The 18,804-nt window shown below is 50.1% G+C and overlaps 1 pseudogene; it reads right to left on the bottom strand.

The window, feature by feature from the left end:
* Positions 1-1,391: 1,391 nt before the first annotated feature.
* LOC137212553 (NAD-dependent protein deacylase sirtuin-5, mitochondrial-like) lies at positions 1,392-2,000 on the bottom strand (annotated as a pseudogene).
* Positions 2,001-18,804: the final 16,804 nt, after the last annotated feature.

Here is an 18,804-nt window from a genome sequence, read left to right as displayed (position 1 = left end):
GATAGACGAGTAAATAAACAAAATCTGGTCTGTCCACAAAATGCAATATTATCCAGTCTTAAAAAGGAAGGAAATTTTGACATATGCTGCAACACGGATGAATCTTGAGGACACATATTGTGAAATAAGCCAGACACGAAAGGACAAATAGTGTATGATTCCACTTATATGAGGTCCCTCAAATGTGGATCTGTCAAATTCATAGAGACAGAAAGTAGAAGGGTGGGTGCCAGGGGCTGGGGGAGAGGGAGTGGGGAGTTAATGCTTAGTGGGTAGACTTTCAGTTTGGGAAGATGGAAAAGTTCTGGACATGCATGATAGTTGGTTGCACAACACTGTGAATGTACTTAACACTTCTGAACTGTACACTTAAAAATGGTGAAGATGGTAAATTTTATGTTATGTGTATCTTACCACAATTTTTTTTCTTTTGCTGTAGAAAGGGATTTTGTTTTCCAGCAACCCTTGCGTGGAAATCACAAATACCAGGGTTTTACCCCTCTACTTCCATCTTTGCCCAAATAGCAAAAATACAATCAGGATAATTACTTGTTTTAGACAATCTAATTACAAAGTTGTTTCCTGCCCAGTAACCAACCAAACACATCAGAGGTATCTTATGTTTAGGTTCAAACCAAATAACATGAATTGACTTGAGAAATTCTGTGACTTCTCCTTCTAAACATGTTTACTACTGTTGCTTCTAAGTCCCCATTACTTATCAGCAGTTTGGATTCCAGATGATATTCTCAGACCTTTCAGTATTCAGCTCACCATCCACAAGACTGTTTCTCCTGTTGGTGGCCTGGTATTTAGATGTGCTGTGATTTCTTCCTTCCTCAGGGCAATTAAGAAATAGTTTCAGGGGCTTCCCTGGTGGCGCAGTGGTTGAGAGTCCGCCTGCCGATGCAGGGGACGCGGGTTCGTGCCCCGGTCCGGGAAGATCCCACATGCCGCGGAGCGGCTGGGCCCGTGAGCCATGGCCACTGAGCCTGCGCGTCCGGAGCCCGTGCTCCGCAACGGGAGAGGCCACAACAGTGAGAGGCCCGCGTACCAAAAAAAAAAAAAGAGAAACAGTTTCAGTTTCACGAGGAGCGAGGGCTTCAGGAAAGTCGTCCCACAAGGCCCCTGGAGATGAAACGTGAACCTGTTCATGACTGGGGTGGTTCCCATGTTAAATTCGGCCACTTCTACTCCCTGGGCAGACACGTGGGGGGCAAACATGGCGGCAGGGTAGACCACAGAGGACGTTCCCACCACCAGACACAAGTCACAGAGGACCAGCTCCCTGTCAGCCTCCCCTGGGATGGCAGGGTCCAGGTTTTCTCCAAACCACCCCACGTGAGGTCGCAGCAGGCCCACACAGCCTGCCTCTTCACACCGGCGAAGTTTCAACACTGGGATTCTGGCGTCTTGAGCTTCAGGTTCTGGAAACCCCTTTTCCTGATAAAACTGGACAAATTGGACTCTTGTAGTTCTCAGCCACAACTCCACAAGAGGTACATCGAGTTTTAAATAAGCTACCATGGATTTCCAGAAGGCTCTTGGTGCCAGCCTCGTGGTGCAGCTCATTGGTGTTCCGGGTGATGACCACAGCCCGTCGGCCCACCGGTCGGGCCGCGCCTCACGCTCGGCGATGGCCAGGTGCCTGGCGTCGGGCCCCTTGCTCTGCACCGCTTCCCGCCGGTACTGGTAGGACTCCCACACCTGGGACGGGCTTCAGGCAAAGGCCTGAGGCGTGGCCAGGTCCTGAGCTTGCCATTTTCTCCAGTAACCTTCCGCTCCTCTGAAAGTCGGAACCCCACTCTCAGCACTGACGCCAGCCCCTGAAATTGATGACTGTGTGCTTGGCTTTTGCAAAAAGCTTCCTGAAGCCCGGCCGTATTTGAACTTGGACGAGCCATTGTTAGGCAGATCTTGGTTTGCGCAGAGGCTGGAGAGGTCAGTCCACAATACAGCTGGGCAAGTAAGTGGCTTGGGACAATCCGGAGAGGTGGCATCAGGTTTTCTGTGTCGCACTAATTATCGAGATGGGCTCGTTTCCTGCCCCTCCCTCGTCTCTCGGGTCGCAGCTGCCCCAGCGCTGTGCCGGGAAGACACCGGGCCTCGGGCCTCTGCACATGCGGCTCTTACCACAATTTTTAAAACAAGAAGAGCCACGTGACAGCCTCTGCACTTGCTGCGTAATTACTGTTCATTGCTTTGTTCGATCATTCTTATTGAACAAACCTTCTCCAGATCCTGTGTTAGGACTGCTGCTCCCAAGAGGAATAAGACACAGGCTCTGCCCTGAGCTCGTGCTCGAACAGGGGCGAGGCACCCACACAGGGTGGGGAGTAAAGTGCTGTAAAGTGCCCTGGGTGATAAAGGCCTGTTCGCGGCGCGAGGGGCACTGGGCAGTGACTGGCCAGCTCTTCTTGAGAGACCAGTGGAAGTCAGGAAGCCTTTCTGGAAAGTGTGACACGTGACCTGAATCCCGAAACCCGGCAAAGTGGTCACCGAGCTCTGGAGTTTGCCGGGGAGAGAAATCTGGGCAGTGCAGGGCCTGGCATGTCCTGCTGCATTGGTAGCCATGAGGAGGCCGGGGCCAGCAGCAGCCAGGGCTCGAGAAGGAGGCGAGGGCCAGACCCCAGGGGGCGCTGGGCTCGTGAGAACCATCCCTCAGCAACACCAGATTGGTTAGCCTGGTTTTCATTGTTATTTGCAGACTAAACAGCAGCTGGTAAAAAGCCAGAAGAGCCTAGTGTTTTCAAGCTCAGAGAGAATGATCCGCATGGGTCTGCGAGGCATCGGACCTTCTTCAGACCCACACTGCTCATCCTCTGAAGGAGTGCTTAGCTATTTGCACACAAACCTCAGTCTGACATAAACCTGCTACTTTGTGCAACTCCAGCAGCAGAGAAAACGTCTGTATTCGTTTTTCTCAGCAGTGCTTCAATGTGAGCTTTATTGATTATGACCTTGTATTCATTTCAAATAAAAGACTTATGTAACCAGTTTTATTTAATATTCAAGAGCCTTGCATATTCCCAGTGAATCAGGAAACTAATACGTTTGTACCGGCAGCTACACACAAACCTAGGCTCATTGTTGGGGACTACAGCCCGAAGCCTGAAGCGTGTCCCAAAGTTCTCCATGGAATGTGAAGGAATCCCCATCAGCTGTAGCCTGAAAACTGTTTCCTGTGAAGTCAGAACAGCGCTGTTGGGTTTCTAGGAGATAAAGCATACTATTGACATTCTAATGCCTTGCTGGGTGGCAGTACTTCCAGTTTCCACCAGGCTGCAAGGAATTCTCACTGATATTCCAGGACAGCCCATTTCCTGCAAACAAATATGTTCTTAGGGGTCTGCCCTAGTTCGCCACGTCCATCCAGAGCAAGAACTCACCAGGGGCTTACAAATATGGCCTCCTGTTAGAGAAGGTATCAAAAAAATGTTATTTCTCACAGAAATTTCAGGGAATCAGCACCAAATAATTCAGAAAGCCTGTTTTGTGCAAACAAGCCAGTGCCATTCTGGGTTTTGTATTGAGTGAAAGGACTTAGAGCATTTCTTTGCATGCTGCCCTGGCTGTGATGGGCATCTGCAGAATCTCCTAACGTCATTCTCATCATGAACTCAGGAGCTGGCATTCATATCGTTCACTCCTCTGTGAAACTTCAAGTTGGCACCTCAGCTAATCTGTCTGTCAGCCTCGTGAGCACAGACCAGCAGCCACGCCGTGAGATTCCCGAGTGACAAAGTGAGAGGAGGTAATTTTACTGCATTTCCTCCCTGGTTGACAAAGATTCTGACATTGCTCTCAGTGTCTAGAGCAGTGATTCTCAATCAGTGGTGACTGTGCTCCAGGGGCTTTGGCAATGCCTGGAGGCATTTTTGATGTCATGACTGGGACTGCGGGGGAGTTGGGGGAGGGATGCTACAACCATCAGGTGAGTAGAGGCCAGGGATGCTGCTAAACATCCTACAGTGCACAGGGCAGCCCCCTCCCACCCTCAAAGAACTGTCCAGTTAAAACATCAAGGCACCTGAGTGCCTGCATTTAGTCCTCTCAAACTTTTCTGCCCGACAAAATCTTCTCCCTTTGTAGCAATGGGGGTTATAGCAAGGTGCGAGGCTGGACTACATTTCCCAGCCTCCTTTGCAGTTCAGTGTGGTCGTGTGACCGGTTCTCACCAATAGAATGTGACCTGAAGTGATGTCTGTCCCCCTACTGCTGGCAAGATGTAGATGACAGCTAGGCTGCGGTAGCGCCACATGTTGGATCCACATGTTGGATCCTGGATCCCTGAGTCATCCCAGATGGACAGATGGACAGAGCCACCATCAGCTAAAAGCACAGGCTGCAGTCTAGCATGTGAATGAGAGAAACTTCTGTTGTGTTTGAGCCAGTAAGCGTCTTTGGGTCTGTTTGTCACGGCAGCTTAGCTCATCCCAGCTAAAAACGGACGTTCCCCCAAAAGCCCATTGTGGCCCTCGGAGCCTTGGGAAGCTGAGACCTGTGAGTGAGGCAACCATGGCGGGAATCTTTGCCCTGGGGTTAGCATGGGGCCCCCTCCCCTAACTGTCAAAGCCCACTGCCAGGGGCCCTGCTTTGCTCAGCATAACCTCTACTCCAGAATACGTTGTGATACGATCCCAGCTCTGTGTGACCTCGACTGCATCATAAGGATTAGGGCACTTGAGTTGCCAATGACAGAATTTCAACGGGGACCAGCTTAGGCAACAAAAGGAAGAGGCTGAGGAAACCAAACCACAGTGAAAGCAGCAGGGTGGACCTGCCACAGAGACGGCTGGAGCAGCGGGGCTCCCCTCCTCCACCTCTTGCCTCCACTGCTCTGGGGGTGTTGGCCCCGTTCTGGATTTCTGCGCTCGAGCTGCTTCACACAGGAGGGAAAAGGCACCTTCATCCTTGAGCTCATATCCTCATTTTGCAAAGCTCCAGGAAGGACTTGGGTTGAGCATTCCTGCTGCGGCTGGAGAGGGGTGTGCTCTGGGAGCAGTAAGGAACAGGCCTGTCCCCACATAGGCAGTGAGCGTGCACACACTGTACTCAGTGGAGATGTGCCCACCTGCCCGGCGACCCATCTCTTCCCCAGTCCTGCTGCTCTGAGCCAGGGGATCGGGCTGTAGCCTCGGGGAGCACGTCACAGGATGGTTTTCCCCACGCCCTCTACCCCAGCTCCTACCACTGCCAGTGAGCGCTGTCTGAAATGTGACAGGAGAAAATTCTAACTGTGCAAGGTGTGATCAGTCATAAAATACGATGGCACGTGAAGTCTGCTATGTGACTAAAAGTTGGAAAATTTTCAGCAAGATAAACTGAGTACCATCTGTCTCAAGTAACGCTCTCCTGTTTCTACTGGCTCATCCTAATTTATGTCATCCATAGCATTTATCGCACTCTGTGATTACTTGGTTTATCTGTTTACTTGTTTATTGTCCATCCCTCGTACTAGAATGCAAGACCCCTGAGGGCTGGGATCTTGTCTGTCTTGGTCCCTGCAGCATCCTCACCGAGCCTGGTGCCTAGCATGGCCCTGGCGTGACGTGTGCAAGAGAGCGTTGCTTCTGCCGAAGCTCGGGCGTGTGGGGCTTTGCTGAGGGCCGCTGCACTTGTCGTCTGTGTGTGATGACCCGAATGTCTGCAGGCGCTTCCTGGAATCTGCTCTTGTTTGCATCACCCCTTGCAGAAGTTCCTTCAAGTCTCTGAGAACTGAATGTGTGTTTTCTCCTAATTTCGAGTGTAACTTCCCACTCCTTTGTAACCCCCTTCTATTTCTTTCACTGATCACTGGGAAGAAGGGGATTTCTGGTACAAACAAGAGTCAAAATGAGAAGGGCGTGAACCCATGAGACAGTGATCGCCCTTTGGAGACGGTGTTCAGAGTCTCACCTCCCAAGTCTTTCCCATTCGTTCCATAAATATTTATTTCCTGGCAGGGGCTCCATTCACTCTCTTGAACCCAAATTGCCAAGTCCTTGTGGGGACCTGCCTGCAGCATTTGCCACCACTGACTGCTCTTTCTGGGACTTTCTCCACCCTTGGCTTCCACAGCAGTGGTCCAAAACCCTGTTTCTTCCTCCTTTGCTGTCTTCCTCTGACCTCACCTCCAAGTTCTTTTCAGGGGCTCAGCCCCGTCCCCTCCACATGTTAGACGACGCAGCGCCCACCGGTCTGCCCGTCCTCGATACTCACTTGGGTTCAGTTACTTCCGGGTGTGGTGCTTCTCGACCTCACACGTCTCGTTAGGTCCTGCGCTCTCCCAACATGCATCTGAGACTCCACGTGTGCGGGACAGAAGTCATTTTCTGCCCACACTCTCACTCCTCTAGATGCTTCTTTCTCTCGGCATTTTCCTGTCCCTCATCCAACTTGTAAGCAAAGCCTGTCCATCCTGCGTGCTTAGCGTCTCTCTCTGAGCCCGCGTCTCCTGCCTCTGCTTCAGCCGGCATCCTGTTCCCATCTGCTAGTGCAGCCTCCTCTGCTCACCTCCAGTCCTGCCCTCCTACTGGCTCTCTCCACACGTGTCCTCCAGAATAAACACAGTACAGCCCTGTCACAGTTCACTCTCTCACCCGAGCTCTTCAGCACTTCGATAACCTGAAGGCAGGATTAAGCCCCAGACCCCTGCCGCCCTTTCCAGCCTCCCCTCCAGCCCTGGCACCCGATACTCCAACTCTGTGGAACCTCTTGCAGGCACCCACCCGTGTGCCTAGCTACAGCACGCTGCTTCCTCTTTGCAGAAGGCCTCCCCTTAGACAACCTCGGAAATGCCATCGCCTTTAATAACCAGTTTATCGGGACGCCTCTTCAGGGCCCTCTCCCTCCTCCATCACTCACTGTCCCCAACCCTGTGTTTATCTCCATCACAAGCCCTATTACACTTTACTTCACTTATGTGGTTACAAGTCTGTCGTCCCTGCCAGACTGTAAACTTCGCCACACATCGTAGGCTTTCAGTATGGTCCCTGGGTGAATATCACGCACACATAAACTCCATGAAAGGGGCACTTTATTTTGTCACGGCTGTATCCTCAGAGCCTGCTTCGTAGCAGATATTCAACAAATATTTGCTGACCCTGTGAGTGAATACAAATAAAAAATGTACACACCAAGTGTATATCATATGCACACGTTCCAGAGGCCGAGGTTCCGGGAGTCTGTGAATCTATGGAGTTTCTCTTCAAAGCCCAAGGAGGCAGCACCACCCCTCCTGCCCCTCAATGGCCAGCTGCCGGCCGAGCAGCCGTGGCCTCCTCCCGGGCCTCCGGGTGACTCACGGGACGACTTTTCCTTGGGGAGGCGTGGGGGGAGATGAGGGGTAACAAAAACCACAGATGCTGGGGGTCATCCAGCCTGTGTCTGTGGAGTGAACAGCAGGAGCGAATCCCAGGCTCCCCCGGGGCAGGGCCAGGCAGGCGTCCGTCCCCTGCGGCACCGCTGGGCTCAAGCATGCACGTCGTGCGGGAGTCAGCCAGACTTACGCTCCTAAGGCACCCGCTGCAGCGTTAACGTGCGCACATTCCTTGTAGGTTGTGAGAAACACACGGGTGCAGTGATTATTAAACATCAAGTTGATCATTCCCCCTGTGTGTCTTTTTTATTCTTTACAAAGGGCTTTATCTCATTTGATGGTAACATCAACCAGGAAAGAAGGGCAATTTCACAGGTGAAGAAAAGACTCAGAGAATCAGTAACCTGCTTAGAGCATGATTCTCAAAGTGGTCCAAGGACTGGCGGCGTCGGCATCACCTGGGAACTTCATAAACACGCAAGTCTGGGCCCCACTCAGATCTCCTGAATCAGACGCTCTGGCATGAGGCCCACCTGTGCGTCGTCACAAGCCCCCTCCAGGTGGCTCAAATGCATGCCCAAGGTCGGGAAGCCCGGACCTAGAGTCATGCTGGCGGCAGTTTACAGACCTGGGAGAACCCAAGGATGTCCTCAGGCGCTGTCCTTTGTGGAGCCCCTTGCACATTAGTAGCTAATAGTTTCCTGAGCCTACTTGCTCCAGGCAGCCCTGCACACACCCGTTCCAGCTACGTCTCTGCCTCCCTCCAGTCCACTCTCCCCCAGCCCCCACCAGCCTCCTGTGTTCCTCGGGTGTGCCAAGGTCTTTTCTGCCCCAGGACCTTCGCACAAACTGTTTCCTCTGCCTGGAATGCTATCCCTCCCGGCTCCATTCTCCTCACATCGAGTCTCAAGGCAAATGTTCTCTCCTCAGAAGGACCTCCTCAGGGCACCTCCATGACTCTGTCATATCCCTCTGTTTATTTTCATCGCAGCATTTGACACCTTCTGAAGTTTACCTTGTATGTTTGCTGAGGAGTAAACTCCCTGAGGCAAGGTGCTGTCCTTTTTTACTGTCATGTCTCCACAGCCCACCACAGCGCTTAGCACACGGCACGCACTCAAACATTGATTGCATAAGTAAACCACAAACTAGAGGCAGCTCGGAAGAAGGAAAAGGCAATTTCCTTCTCCTGTGAGAAGGGCCAGTCTAGGCTCTCCTTGGGGGAGGGGGGCAGGGAGAGCAGTTTACAGTTTCTTTGAATGTTGGGGGCACCTGATGGAAGCTTCCACGCAGGACTTGGTTCCCAAGGAGAAGCAGATCAATGAGTTAAGCTTCAGTTTCCACAGATGGGGGCGGGGAGGGAAGGTGGTTCTAGATGGGGTGAGTGGAGTGGTGGGACCCAGGGGAGGGCGTGGCTGCCCTAAGACTGGGAAGGGACAGTGCTTTATTTTATTATTAATATTTGTGGTTAAAAAAAATACCATGAAATGCACCTGCTTAACAAATATGTAAGTGTATAGTACAGTGCTATTACTATACATACATTGTTGTACAGCAAATCTCTTGCACATTTTATCTTGCAGGGCTGAAACTAATATTCATTAAACAACTGCTCACTTCCCCCTCTCCCCTCCCCCGGCAGCCACTGCTCTACCTCGTGTCTCTATGAGTTTGACCCCTCTAGGCACCTCATATACGTGGAATCATATAGGATTTGGCTTTGTGTAGCTGGCTTATTTCACTCAGCAGAATGTCCTCAGGATTCATTCATGTTGAAGCACATGACAGGATTTCTTCCTTTTTTAAGGCTGAACAATATTCTAGTGCATGTATAGGTTTCATTTACTCTATCCATCGGGCCATTAACAGACATTTAGCTTGTTTCCGCCTCCTGGCTATTGTGAATAATGATGGTCTGAACATGAGAGTGCAAATCTCTCTTTGAGAGCCTGTTTTCCATTCTTTTGGGTAAATACCCTGAAGGGCAATTGCTGGGTCATATGGTAGCTCTATTTTTAGTTGTTTTTTTTTTTTTTTTTTGTGGTACGCGGGCCTCTCACTGTTGTGGCCTCTCCCTTTGTGGAGCGCAGGCTCAGCGGCCATGGCTCGCGGGCCCAGCCGCTCCGCGGCATGTGGGATCTTCCCGGACCGGGGCACAAACCCGCGTCCCCTGCATCGGCAGGCGGACTCTCAACCACTGCGCCACCAGGGAAGCCCCTATTTTTAGTTTTTTGAGGGACCTCCATACTGTTTGTTCTCCATAGTGGCTGCACCATTTCACATCCCCACCAACAGTGCACGAGGGCTCCACAGTCTCCACACCCTTGACAACACTTGCCATTTGCCGGATTTTTGGCCATTCCAGCCATTCTGACAGGTTGAGGTGATATTCCATGGCTTTGATCTGTATTTCTCTGATGATGAGTGATGTTGAGCATCTTTACACACACCTGCTGCTCATTTGTGTGTCTTCTTTGGAGAAATGTCTATTCAAGTCCTTGGAAGGGACAGCTCTTTTTTGTTTTGCTTTGTTTTTAGAAATTTAATTAATTATTTATTTATTTAGGCTGCGTTGGGTCTTCGTTGCTGCGCTCGGGCTTTCTGTAGTTGCGTCGAGCGGGGGCTGCTCTTGGTTGCGGTGCGTGGGCTTCTCATTGCAGTGGCTTCTCTTGTTGCGGAGCCCAGGCTGTAGGTGCAGGGGCTTCAGTGGTTGTGGCTCGTGGGCTCAGTGGTTGTGGCTCATGGGCTTAGTAGTTGTGGCTCGCGGGCTCTAGAGCGCAGGCTCAGTAGTTGTGGCGCACAGGCTTAGTTGCTCCGCGGCATGTGGGATCTTCCCGGACCAGGGCTCGAACCCGTATCCCCTGAATTCGCGGGTGGATTCTCAACCGCTGCGCCACCAGGGGAGCCCCAACGGCTCTGTTTTGGAAGGAAGTTCTGCAAGAGGTGGAGACCCATCGGTGCCCTTACATGGAGCGCTCTACACCGGGGGCCCTGGACGCAGCCCCAGCATGCAAGCTTGACAGAGGGTAAGAGGTGAAGACTCATCGGTGCCCTCCCATATCCAGAGGGGCCATGCAGGCCACACCAGCTGCTGAGGTGCTGTGGTGCTTACACCATGTTCTGGACTGTGTAAACCCCTGGGTTCCAGAACAGTCTTAAGGCACACACTGTCCCGAATGTGACAAAACTCCTGTGTCTGTCTAGTTTTGTTTAAATTGTGATAAAATTCACAGAACTTAAAATTTACCATCTTGGCCAGTTTTAAGTATAAAGTTCAGTGGCATTTTAGGTAGGTTATGGTGCATGCATCTATAGAACTTTTTCTTCTTGCAGAACTGAAAGCTCTGTATCCATTACTCGCTAATTCTCCCGTCCCTCTCCTTCCCGGCCCCTGGAAGCTACCCTTCTGCCTTCTGTCTCTATGAAGTGGCCGACTCCAGGGACCTAAGGTGTGTGGAATCATGTAGTCTTTTCGTGTCTGGCTTATTTCACTCAGCCCAGTGTCCTCAAGGTCCATCCATGTTTTAGCATGTATCAGAGTTTCCTTCTTTGTTTTCTTCCAGCTTTATTGAGATATAATTGACATACAGCGCTGTGTAAGTTTAAGGTGGACAGCATAATGATTTGACTCGCACACATCATGAAATGATTGTCACAGTAAGTTTAGTGAACATCCGTCATCTCACAGAGATACAAAATTGAAGAAACAAACAGGTTTTCCTGTGATGAGAGCTCTTAGGGTTTACTCTCTGAATAACTTTCCTGTCTAACAGCAGGGTTAGTTATCTTGATCATGCTGTGCGTAACATCCCTAGCGTTTCTTTATCTTATAACGGGAAGTTTGTACCTTTTGACAGCTTTCATCCAATTCCCCTTTCCCCCCTCCCCCTGCCTCTGGTAACCACGACTCTGATCTCTTTTTCTATGAGTTTGTTTGTTTCTGAGGTATAGGTGGCCTGCAGCACTGTGTTAGTTCCTGTTCCACAACACAGTGATCAGATATTTCTATACATTTAAACATGAGCACCACAGTGAGTCTGCTTGCCATCTGCCACAATGCAGACGTTGCGTAATTATTGACTCTTCTCCCCACACTGTACGTTTCATACCCTTGACTCATTTATTTTGCAACTGAAACTTTGTACCTCTTAATCTCCCTCACCTATACCTCTCCTCCCTCCACCCCCTCCCCTCTGGCAACCACTTGTTTGTCCTCTGTTTCTATGACTCTGCTTCTCTTTTGTTAAAATCTCCTTCTTGTTTAAGGCTGAATAGTATTGCATTGTATGTAGAGACCACAGTTTGTTTAGCCATTCATTCATCAGTGGACACCTGGGTTGCTTCTACCTTTCAACTATTATGAATAATGCTGCTGTGGACATGGGTGTATAAATATCTGTTCAAGTCCCTGCTTTTAATTCTTTGGGGTATATACCTGGATGTGGAATGCTGGATCATATGGTAGTTCTGTGTTCAATTTTTTGAGGAACCACCATACTTCTTCCCATCATGTTGGCTGTGCCATTTTACATTCCCACCAGTAGTGCACAGAGGTTCCAGTTTCTCCACATCCTCCCTGAAACTTCCTACTTTTTGTTTTTGTTTTTGATAGTAGCTATCCTAATGGGCATGAGGTGGTATCTCATTGTGGCTTTGATCTGCATTTCCCTAATGACTGGTGATGTCGAGCATCTTTTCATTGCCCATTCATGCATCTTCTTTGGAGACATGTCTATTCAAATCCTTTGCCCACTTTTAAATCAGGTTGTTTGTTTTTGTAGTCATCTATTAAACTTGCCATCTGCCATTCATGAAGTGTAGTATATGTCATGGATTATGTAAGCCAGTAACAGACACGATCTCATTTTATCCTCATAATAACCTTGAAATGCAGGTACAATCAATATTCGCCTTTTATAGAAGAGGCACCAAGGCCCAGAGAGGTTAAACCACCTGCACAAGGTCACACAGCTGTAAGTGGTTGAGCAGGGACTTAGACCAATCCTGTGTGATTCTAAGCCCTGCCCCATGACCCTGCAGCTCTCACCATGTGGCAGTTGATAGGGGAGGCTAGAACCAGGCCCCCTCACAAGTCACCTGGGTCTCTCCCCTGAAGCTCAGCATCCTAGGAAGACCCCCAGTTTGGGGGTTAGGAGCATGGGATATGCTAGTCTCAGCGCTGAGATGGGAAGCTTCCAGCACAGTCCCCCCATTGCACTCGGCCTGTGACAGCGTCAGAGCCAAGGGAGAGTGTGGATGGGAAAGCGCTTTGAATAATATAACATGTCGGGAAGAAGTGAAACACTGTCAGGACACATGAGGCAGGTATGTCTCCTGGCACCTGGGAACATGGACCGTCCCGTGGCTCAGAGGGTCTGCGGTGGCGGGGCTTTGCACTCTCCCCAAACACCTGCAGGGGCCCGGTGGAGAGGGTGGGAGCAGGTACCTCCATGTGGGACTGGCCTCTGCTGCTCCATCCTGTTCAGGGCTCTGCTCACAGCGACCATGAAGAAGGTGAGAGCGCAAGTGTGACAGGCAGAACAGTGGTCCTCGGCGATGTCCACGCCCTAATCCCCAGAACCACTGAATATGTTGGCTTCCGTGGCAAAAGGGACTTTGCTGATATGACTAAGCGAGGGATCTTGAGATGGGAGATGATGCTGGAACTTCTGGGCGGGGGGCAATGTCATCTCCAGGTCCTTGTACAAGGGAGGCAGGAGGGTCAGAGAGAGCAGAGATGTGACAACAGAATCAGAGGTCAGAGTGATGTGATTGCTGACGGGGAGCATGAGCAAGCCACGCAGGTGCCGCTAGGCACCGGGAAGGGGCAGGAACAGATTCTCCCCTAGAGCCTGCAGGAGGAGCGCGCGCTGCCAGCGCCTTGATTTTACCCAGCAACACCCACGTCACACTTCTGGCTCCAGAACTGTAGCTTAATAAAGTTATGTTCTTTTGAGCCACCAAGTTTGTGGGGATGTGTTACAGCGGCAGTAGAAAACAAATTCGACAGCCCAGTTGAAAATGCACAAAAGAGGTGAACAGGCATTTGACAGAAAAGGAGACGCACGGGCCAGTAAGCAGGTGAAGGGCTAGCCAGCATCGCCGGCGGACTGGGGGGCTTAGAATGGACATTCCCATTCCCAAAGCGGGAAACAGGAAGGAAGGAGGGGGTGACAAGTCCCTAGCAAGGCCAAACCCTAATCTGTGGTGTTTTGTTTGGCAGCCTAAGCTAAGACACCAGTTATCGAGGAAATGCAAATTAAGGCCCCAGTGACGCTCCACTGGGTTAGCCAAAAAGTTCGTCCAGGTGTTTCCATAAGATGTTACGGAAAACCCCGAACGAACTTTTTGGCCAGCTGGATACTTTAATTGGCAGAGTAATCGGAAAAAATTAATAAGCCTGTCAATAACCAACGTTAGGGAGGAGAAGAGGCCGTGGATGGGGGAGGGGTCTCTCGTACAGTCTTGGGGGTGGGGCGGTACTTTGGTGGGAAACAACCCCCTGTTAATCCTGAAGCCACACCTTCCCACTTCTAGAGCTCTACCAGGGGTACGGCAAGAACGCCAAAGAATAATCATAAGAGCGCTCTTCCCGGTAGCAAAAGGCTGCAAACAACTTGAAGGGCCATCAGCGGGAGTGTGGAGAAATAAACCAAGGGACATTCATACAGTGTACCGTGATACCCCAACCAAACGGACAGGCTGCGGTGACCGGTGGCAACTGGCATGATTCTTCCCAACACAATACTAAGTGAAAATAGTAGCTCTGAAAAAAATGACACAGAGCAAGATATACTTTGATATATCATTATATATATATTGATATATATATAAATTATATATATATATATATTTATTTGATACAAAACAACCAAACTAAAAATAGATACCCTTTAGGATCGCATAAATACAATACAACCACCTAAAGAATGTGGGAACAGAGAAAACAGGTAAAACAAGAGCTGGGCATGATTTGAAAAGTTAAAATCTGGACAAGGACATGTGGATTCACTAGTCTCTCTAGCTTTGGATGTGTTTGATGTTTCCATTAGAGAGAGAAATGTTAATATAAAGAGAAAGGCAGGGGGTCAGGGTGATGGGATACAGGGAACCCTACGATGAAATGTCGGTTGTTGTCATAGGTCTGGCTTGGCTTGTTTTGTTTTGGATGGTGAGTTCATGGGCACTTGTTACATAACTAACTAAATAACCAAATTAAAGCCAGTCACGCATGGAGCCACGAAGAAGCAATTTGGGAAGTAGACGGAAATCGTGCAGTCAGCCTTGCGTGCACTTCTCAGTGGCACTGGGTGGGCTGTTCCCAGGACGGTCCTTCTGGAGCTCCATCTGCAAGGGGAGCCTTGGAACTTGTGCAGCCCTGGCTGCTCGCTCGTTCTCCTGCCCTTGCCAGCCCTTCTCCCCGCCCAGGCCACTTCTCTAAATCCTCTCCGGCAAAGGCCTGGGCCAGCTGTCCTGGGGCTTCGAGCTTCCTGATGAGAGCTGGTCCCACGTTTGGGACGTCACAGGTGATCTGCTTGCACTTTGGGACAAACTCAGGGGCTCACATTCATCCCCAGCACAGGGCAGCATTCAGGGGCCCTGAAGAAGGGACCACGTGTGGGAGTAGCTGCTGGGAGAGAAGTAGGCGGGGGGGAGGGGGGAGCACCCTGCAAGGGGGAAGGAGTCTTCCTTCGAGAAGAAAATGGACTAAGAGACAGGGCCCCTGCATCGCGCGTGCCTGTGCGTGTGTGCGTGTGTGTCTTTAGTGTTCGCTCAGGGCCGGTTCTTCAGGGACGCCTGGAATTCCTCTGAGCCCAGAACTGGCCCCTTGGCAACCTTAATGAGCAAAAGCTCTTGCTCACTTCTTGCCCACACCCAGCTCTTCCGGCTCTTCTCAAAGTGTGGTCCCCTAACCCTAACCCTCACGCTAACACTGTCTCCTGTCTCCCGCCTACAGAAGGTTCTGCACGTGCCCGTCCTGCCTGCTCTCCCCTCCAGCTGCCTGGCAGCTGCCTCTCCCCTCAGTGGAGGTCCCATTGCACCTCCCTTCACAAGCCCCTGCCCTGCCTCCCTGGCACCTTAGCAGGTAGTTACTCCCCTAGTTTCTCTTCCATCTGCAAACTTATTTGTGTCTTTCTTCCTCCTTTCTCAAATCTGTGCTGGAGTCTCCCTGAGGCTTGTCTGAAGCTCATCCCTCCAGTGATGTTCTGGACCATCTCCCAGCACCTGGGCAGGAGCCTTCCTCTCCTGAGCTCCTCCCGCTAAGTCCTCTCCCCACGTTCAGAGATGAGCGGCACCAACATAACATTTTCAAACAAAACATTTTTAATTACGTTGAGCATTTATATTCTCTCAAGCAGCGCAGACCTGGTTTTGAATTCCAGCTCTCCAGGAAGCATTGGCCAAACTCTTTACTTTTTTCTAAACATTGGTTTCTTCTACTGTAAAAAGGGCTATCAAAACATTTTTGCATGATTATTAAGAAAAGGGTTCAATATTATCAGTGTAAAATGTATTGCAGCAAATCAAAACTACAGTGAGGTATCACCTCACACCGGTCAGAATGGTCATCATCAAAAAATCTACAAACAATAAATGCTGGAGAGGGTGTGGAGAAAAGGGAACCCTCTTGCACTGTTGGTGGGAATGTAAATTGATACAGCCACTATGGAGAACAGTATGGAGGTTCCTTAAAAAACTAAAAATAGGGGCTTCCCTGGTGGCACAGTGGTTGAGAGTCCGCCTGCCGATGCAGGGGACCCGGGTTCGTGCCCCGGTCCGGGAAGATCCCACATGCCGCGGAGCGGCTGGGCCCGTGAGCCATGGCCGCTGAGCCTGCGCGTCCGGAGCCTGTGCTCCGCAGCGGGAGAGGCCACAACAGGGAGAGGCCCGCGTACCGCAAAAAAAAAAAAAAAACTAAAAATAGAATTACCATATGACCCAGCAGTCCCACTACTGGGCATATACCCTGAGAAAACCATAATTCAAAAAGAGTCATGTACCACAATGTTCATTGCAGTTCTATTTACAATAGCCAGGACATGGAAGCAACCTGAGTGTCCATCAACAGATGAATGGATAAAGAAGATGTGGCACATATATACAATGGAATATTACTCAGCCATAAAGAGAAACGAAATTGAGTTATTTGTAGTGAGGTGGATGGATCTAGAGTCTGTCATACAGAGTGAAGTATGTCAGAAAGAAAAACAAATACCATATACTAATATATATGGAATCTAAAAAAAAAAGAAAATGGTTCTGAAGAACCTAGGGGCAGGATAGGAATAAAGACGCAGACGTAGAGAATGGACTTGAGGACACAGGGAGGGGGAAGGGTAAGCTGGGATGAAGTGAGAGAGTGGCATGGACATATAATACACTACCAAATGTAAAATAGCTAGCTAGTGGGAAGCAGCCGCATAGCACAGGGAGATCAGCTCGGTGCTTTGTGACCAGCTAGAAGGGTGGGATAGGGAGGGTGGGAGGGAGATGCAAGAGGGAGGGGATATGGGAATATATGTATACGTATAGCTTATTCACTTTGTTGTACAGCAGAAACTAACACCACATGGTAAAGCAATTATACTCCAATAAAGATGTTAAAAAGTAAAATTAAAAAAATAATAAAATGTATTGCAGCAATAAGAGCTTGAATCGTGGATAAAAATATTTAGTGTTTGATCCATACATTAGATGTTTCTACTTAAGCATTTATATAATCTGAAAGAGCTTTAATTTTCACTAGGCATCTTATACTTCAAATTCTTACAACAGGAGAAGAAACTGCAGTGAGTGTTCAAAGAAAGACCATGATGAGAATTCCGTAATTGCAGGTCTGATGGTGAGAAAAGGCCAGTGCTTCTCATGTTACAAAAATTACCTGCGTAGAAGAGAATGACCGAAAGGATAAATTCCCTCTAAGTACATGATCCATCTCCCTTGTAACAAGCCGCCAACAAGGAACAGCAGCAGCCTCTGCCCCGTGTCCCTCTGCTCACCAGCCCATATGCACAAGCAAGTTTCTTGAAAGAACAAGCTACATTAGCGCTCTCAACTTTCTTGTCCCGTTCGCTTCTCAGTTGCCTGCAAATGGATTTCCTGAAGGTCGTCTGTGTCAACACACCCCACCGGCATATCAGTGCTCTGGTTCCTGAGAGCCTGCTGTGCACGGGGAGTGCGGGGGTGGGGGGGCCCACGGGATTTTCGTTCAGCAAATGTTTGCTGAGCTCCTCCCTGATGAGGTCACCAGCCACGACAGCAGTATCGGCACAGGCCGTCAGACTTGGAGAAACACGAGATGGACACCTAACCGACTGGTGGGAGGCAAGGGAAGAAGAGGGATTGGCCAATGAAGGGATGAAGAAGGATGCTCCAGGCAGAAGATTAGCAGCACGTGGTAGAAACAAGATACGCAGTCGTATTCACGGGGTATTGTAGTCACATGGAGGCAGGCCTGGGAGGCATTCAGGGAAGGCTTCCTGAGCGAGGTGATACCTAAACCGAGACCTGAGGAAGGACTAGGCATCTGTTAAGGAGGTGAAGGACGACATCCCAGGAACATATGCAGTGTGTGCAAAGGCACAGGAGATGGCATCTTGGGAGTTCCCTGATGGCCTAGTGGTTAGGATTCTGAGCTGTCACTGCCGTGGCCTGGGTTCAATCCCTGGTCAGGGAACTGAGATCCTGCAAGCCGCGCGGCATGGCCAAAAAAAAAAAAAAAAGGAATATGGCATCTTGGGACGGGTGTAAGTAACACAGGATGATGACAGTGTAGCACCTGGAGAACAGCAATGCATGTTGAGTAGTTTGTACCGAAAGGGATAGAAGTCACTGAAGGGGGAGAGGTTGTGTGTGTCTGTGTGACTGTGACCGTGTTTCCTCTTTTAGAATGATGGAGCCTGCTGCTCCATGGAAGATGCACTAGAAGGGGCAAGACTGGCGGTGGGGAGACAAGTTAGAAAGAAGGCTGTTGTGACGCAATGGTTGGGGTGAAAACGACAGGTCGTCCACAAGGCCGGGGCTGTACCGTGTAATGTGTATCCAGTAGGGTCCATGATATCAAGTCATATTCACAGCTAGGCTTTCAGGGTAGGCAGACCTGAGTGTGAATCCCCACCCCGCCCATTACTAACCTCTCAGAGTCCATTTCCTCAGCTGTGAAGTCAGGACAATAGTAAGACCGACCTCACAGCTGTTGAAAGGATGAAAGAGCACTGTCCTAGAGAGCACAAAGCCCGAGACAGAGCACGCAGTGAACACACAGATGAGAGCTACCACCCTGGGCACCACCACCTGGACTCGGGGACCAGACACAGATGCTCAGAGACCTGAGTGCACAGTGGCTCCAGGGTTTCTGGCTGCCGCTACTCACAGGAAACAGAGCCCAGAGTGGGCAGGTCGCAGGGCAGGCAGGTTGGGAAGGAGATGTGCTCGTTTGTGGAGTCTGAAGTACCCACTGGTGGAAGAGAGAATCCTCCACGGGCCTCTCTCACTCCTTCACA

This window comes from Pseudorca crassidens, chromosome 19, assembly GCF_039906515.1.
Source record: "Pseudorca crassidens isolate mPseCra1 chromosome 19, mPseCra1.hap1, whole genome shotgun sequence".
In the NCBI taxonomy this organism is placed as follows: Eukaryota; Metazoa; Chordata; class Mammalia; order Artiodactyla; family Delphinidae; genus Pseudorca; species Pseudorca crassidens.
This window is presented reverse-complemented; position numbering and strand designations above follow the sequence as displayed.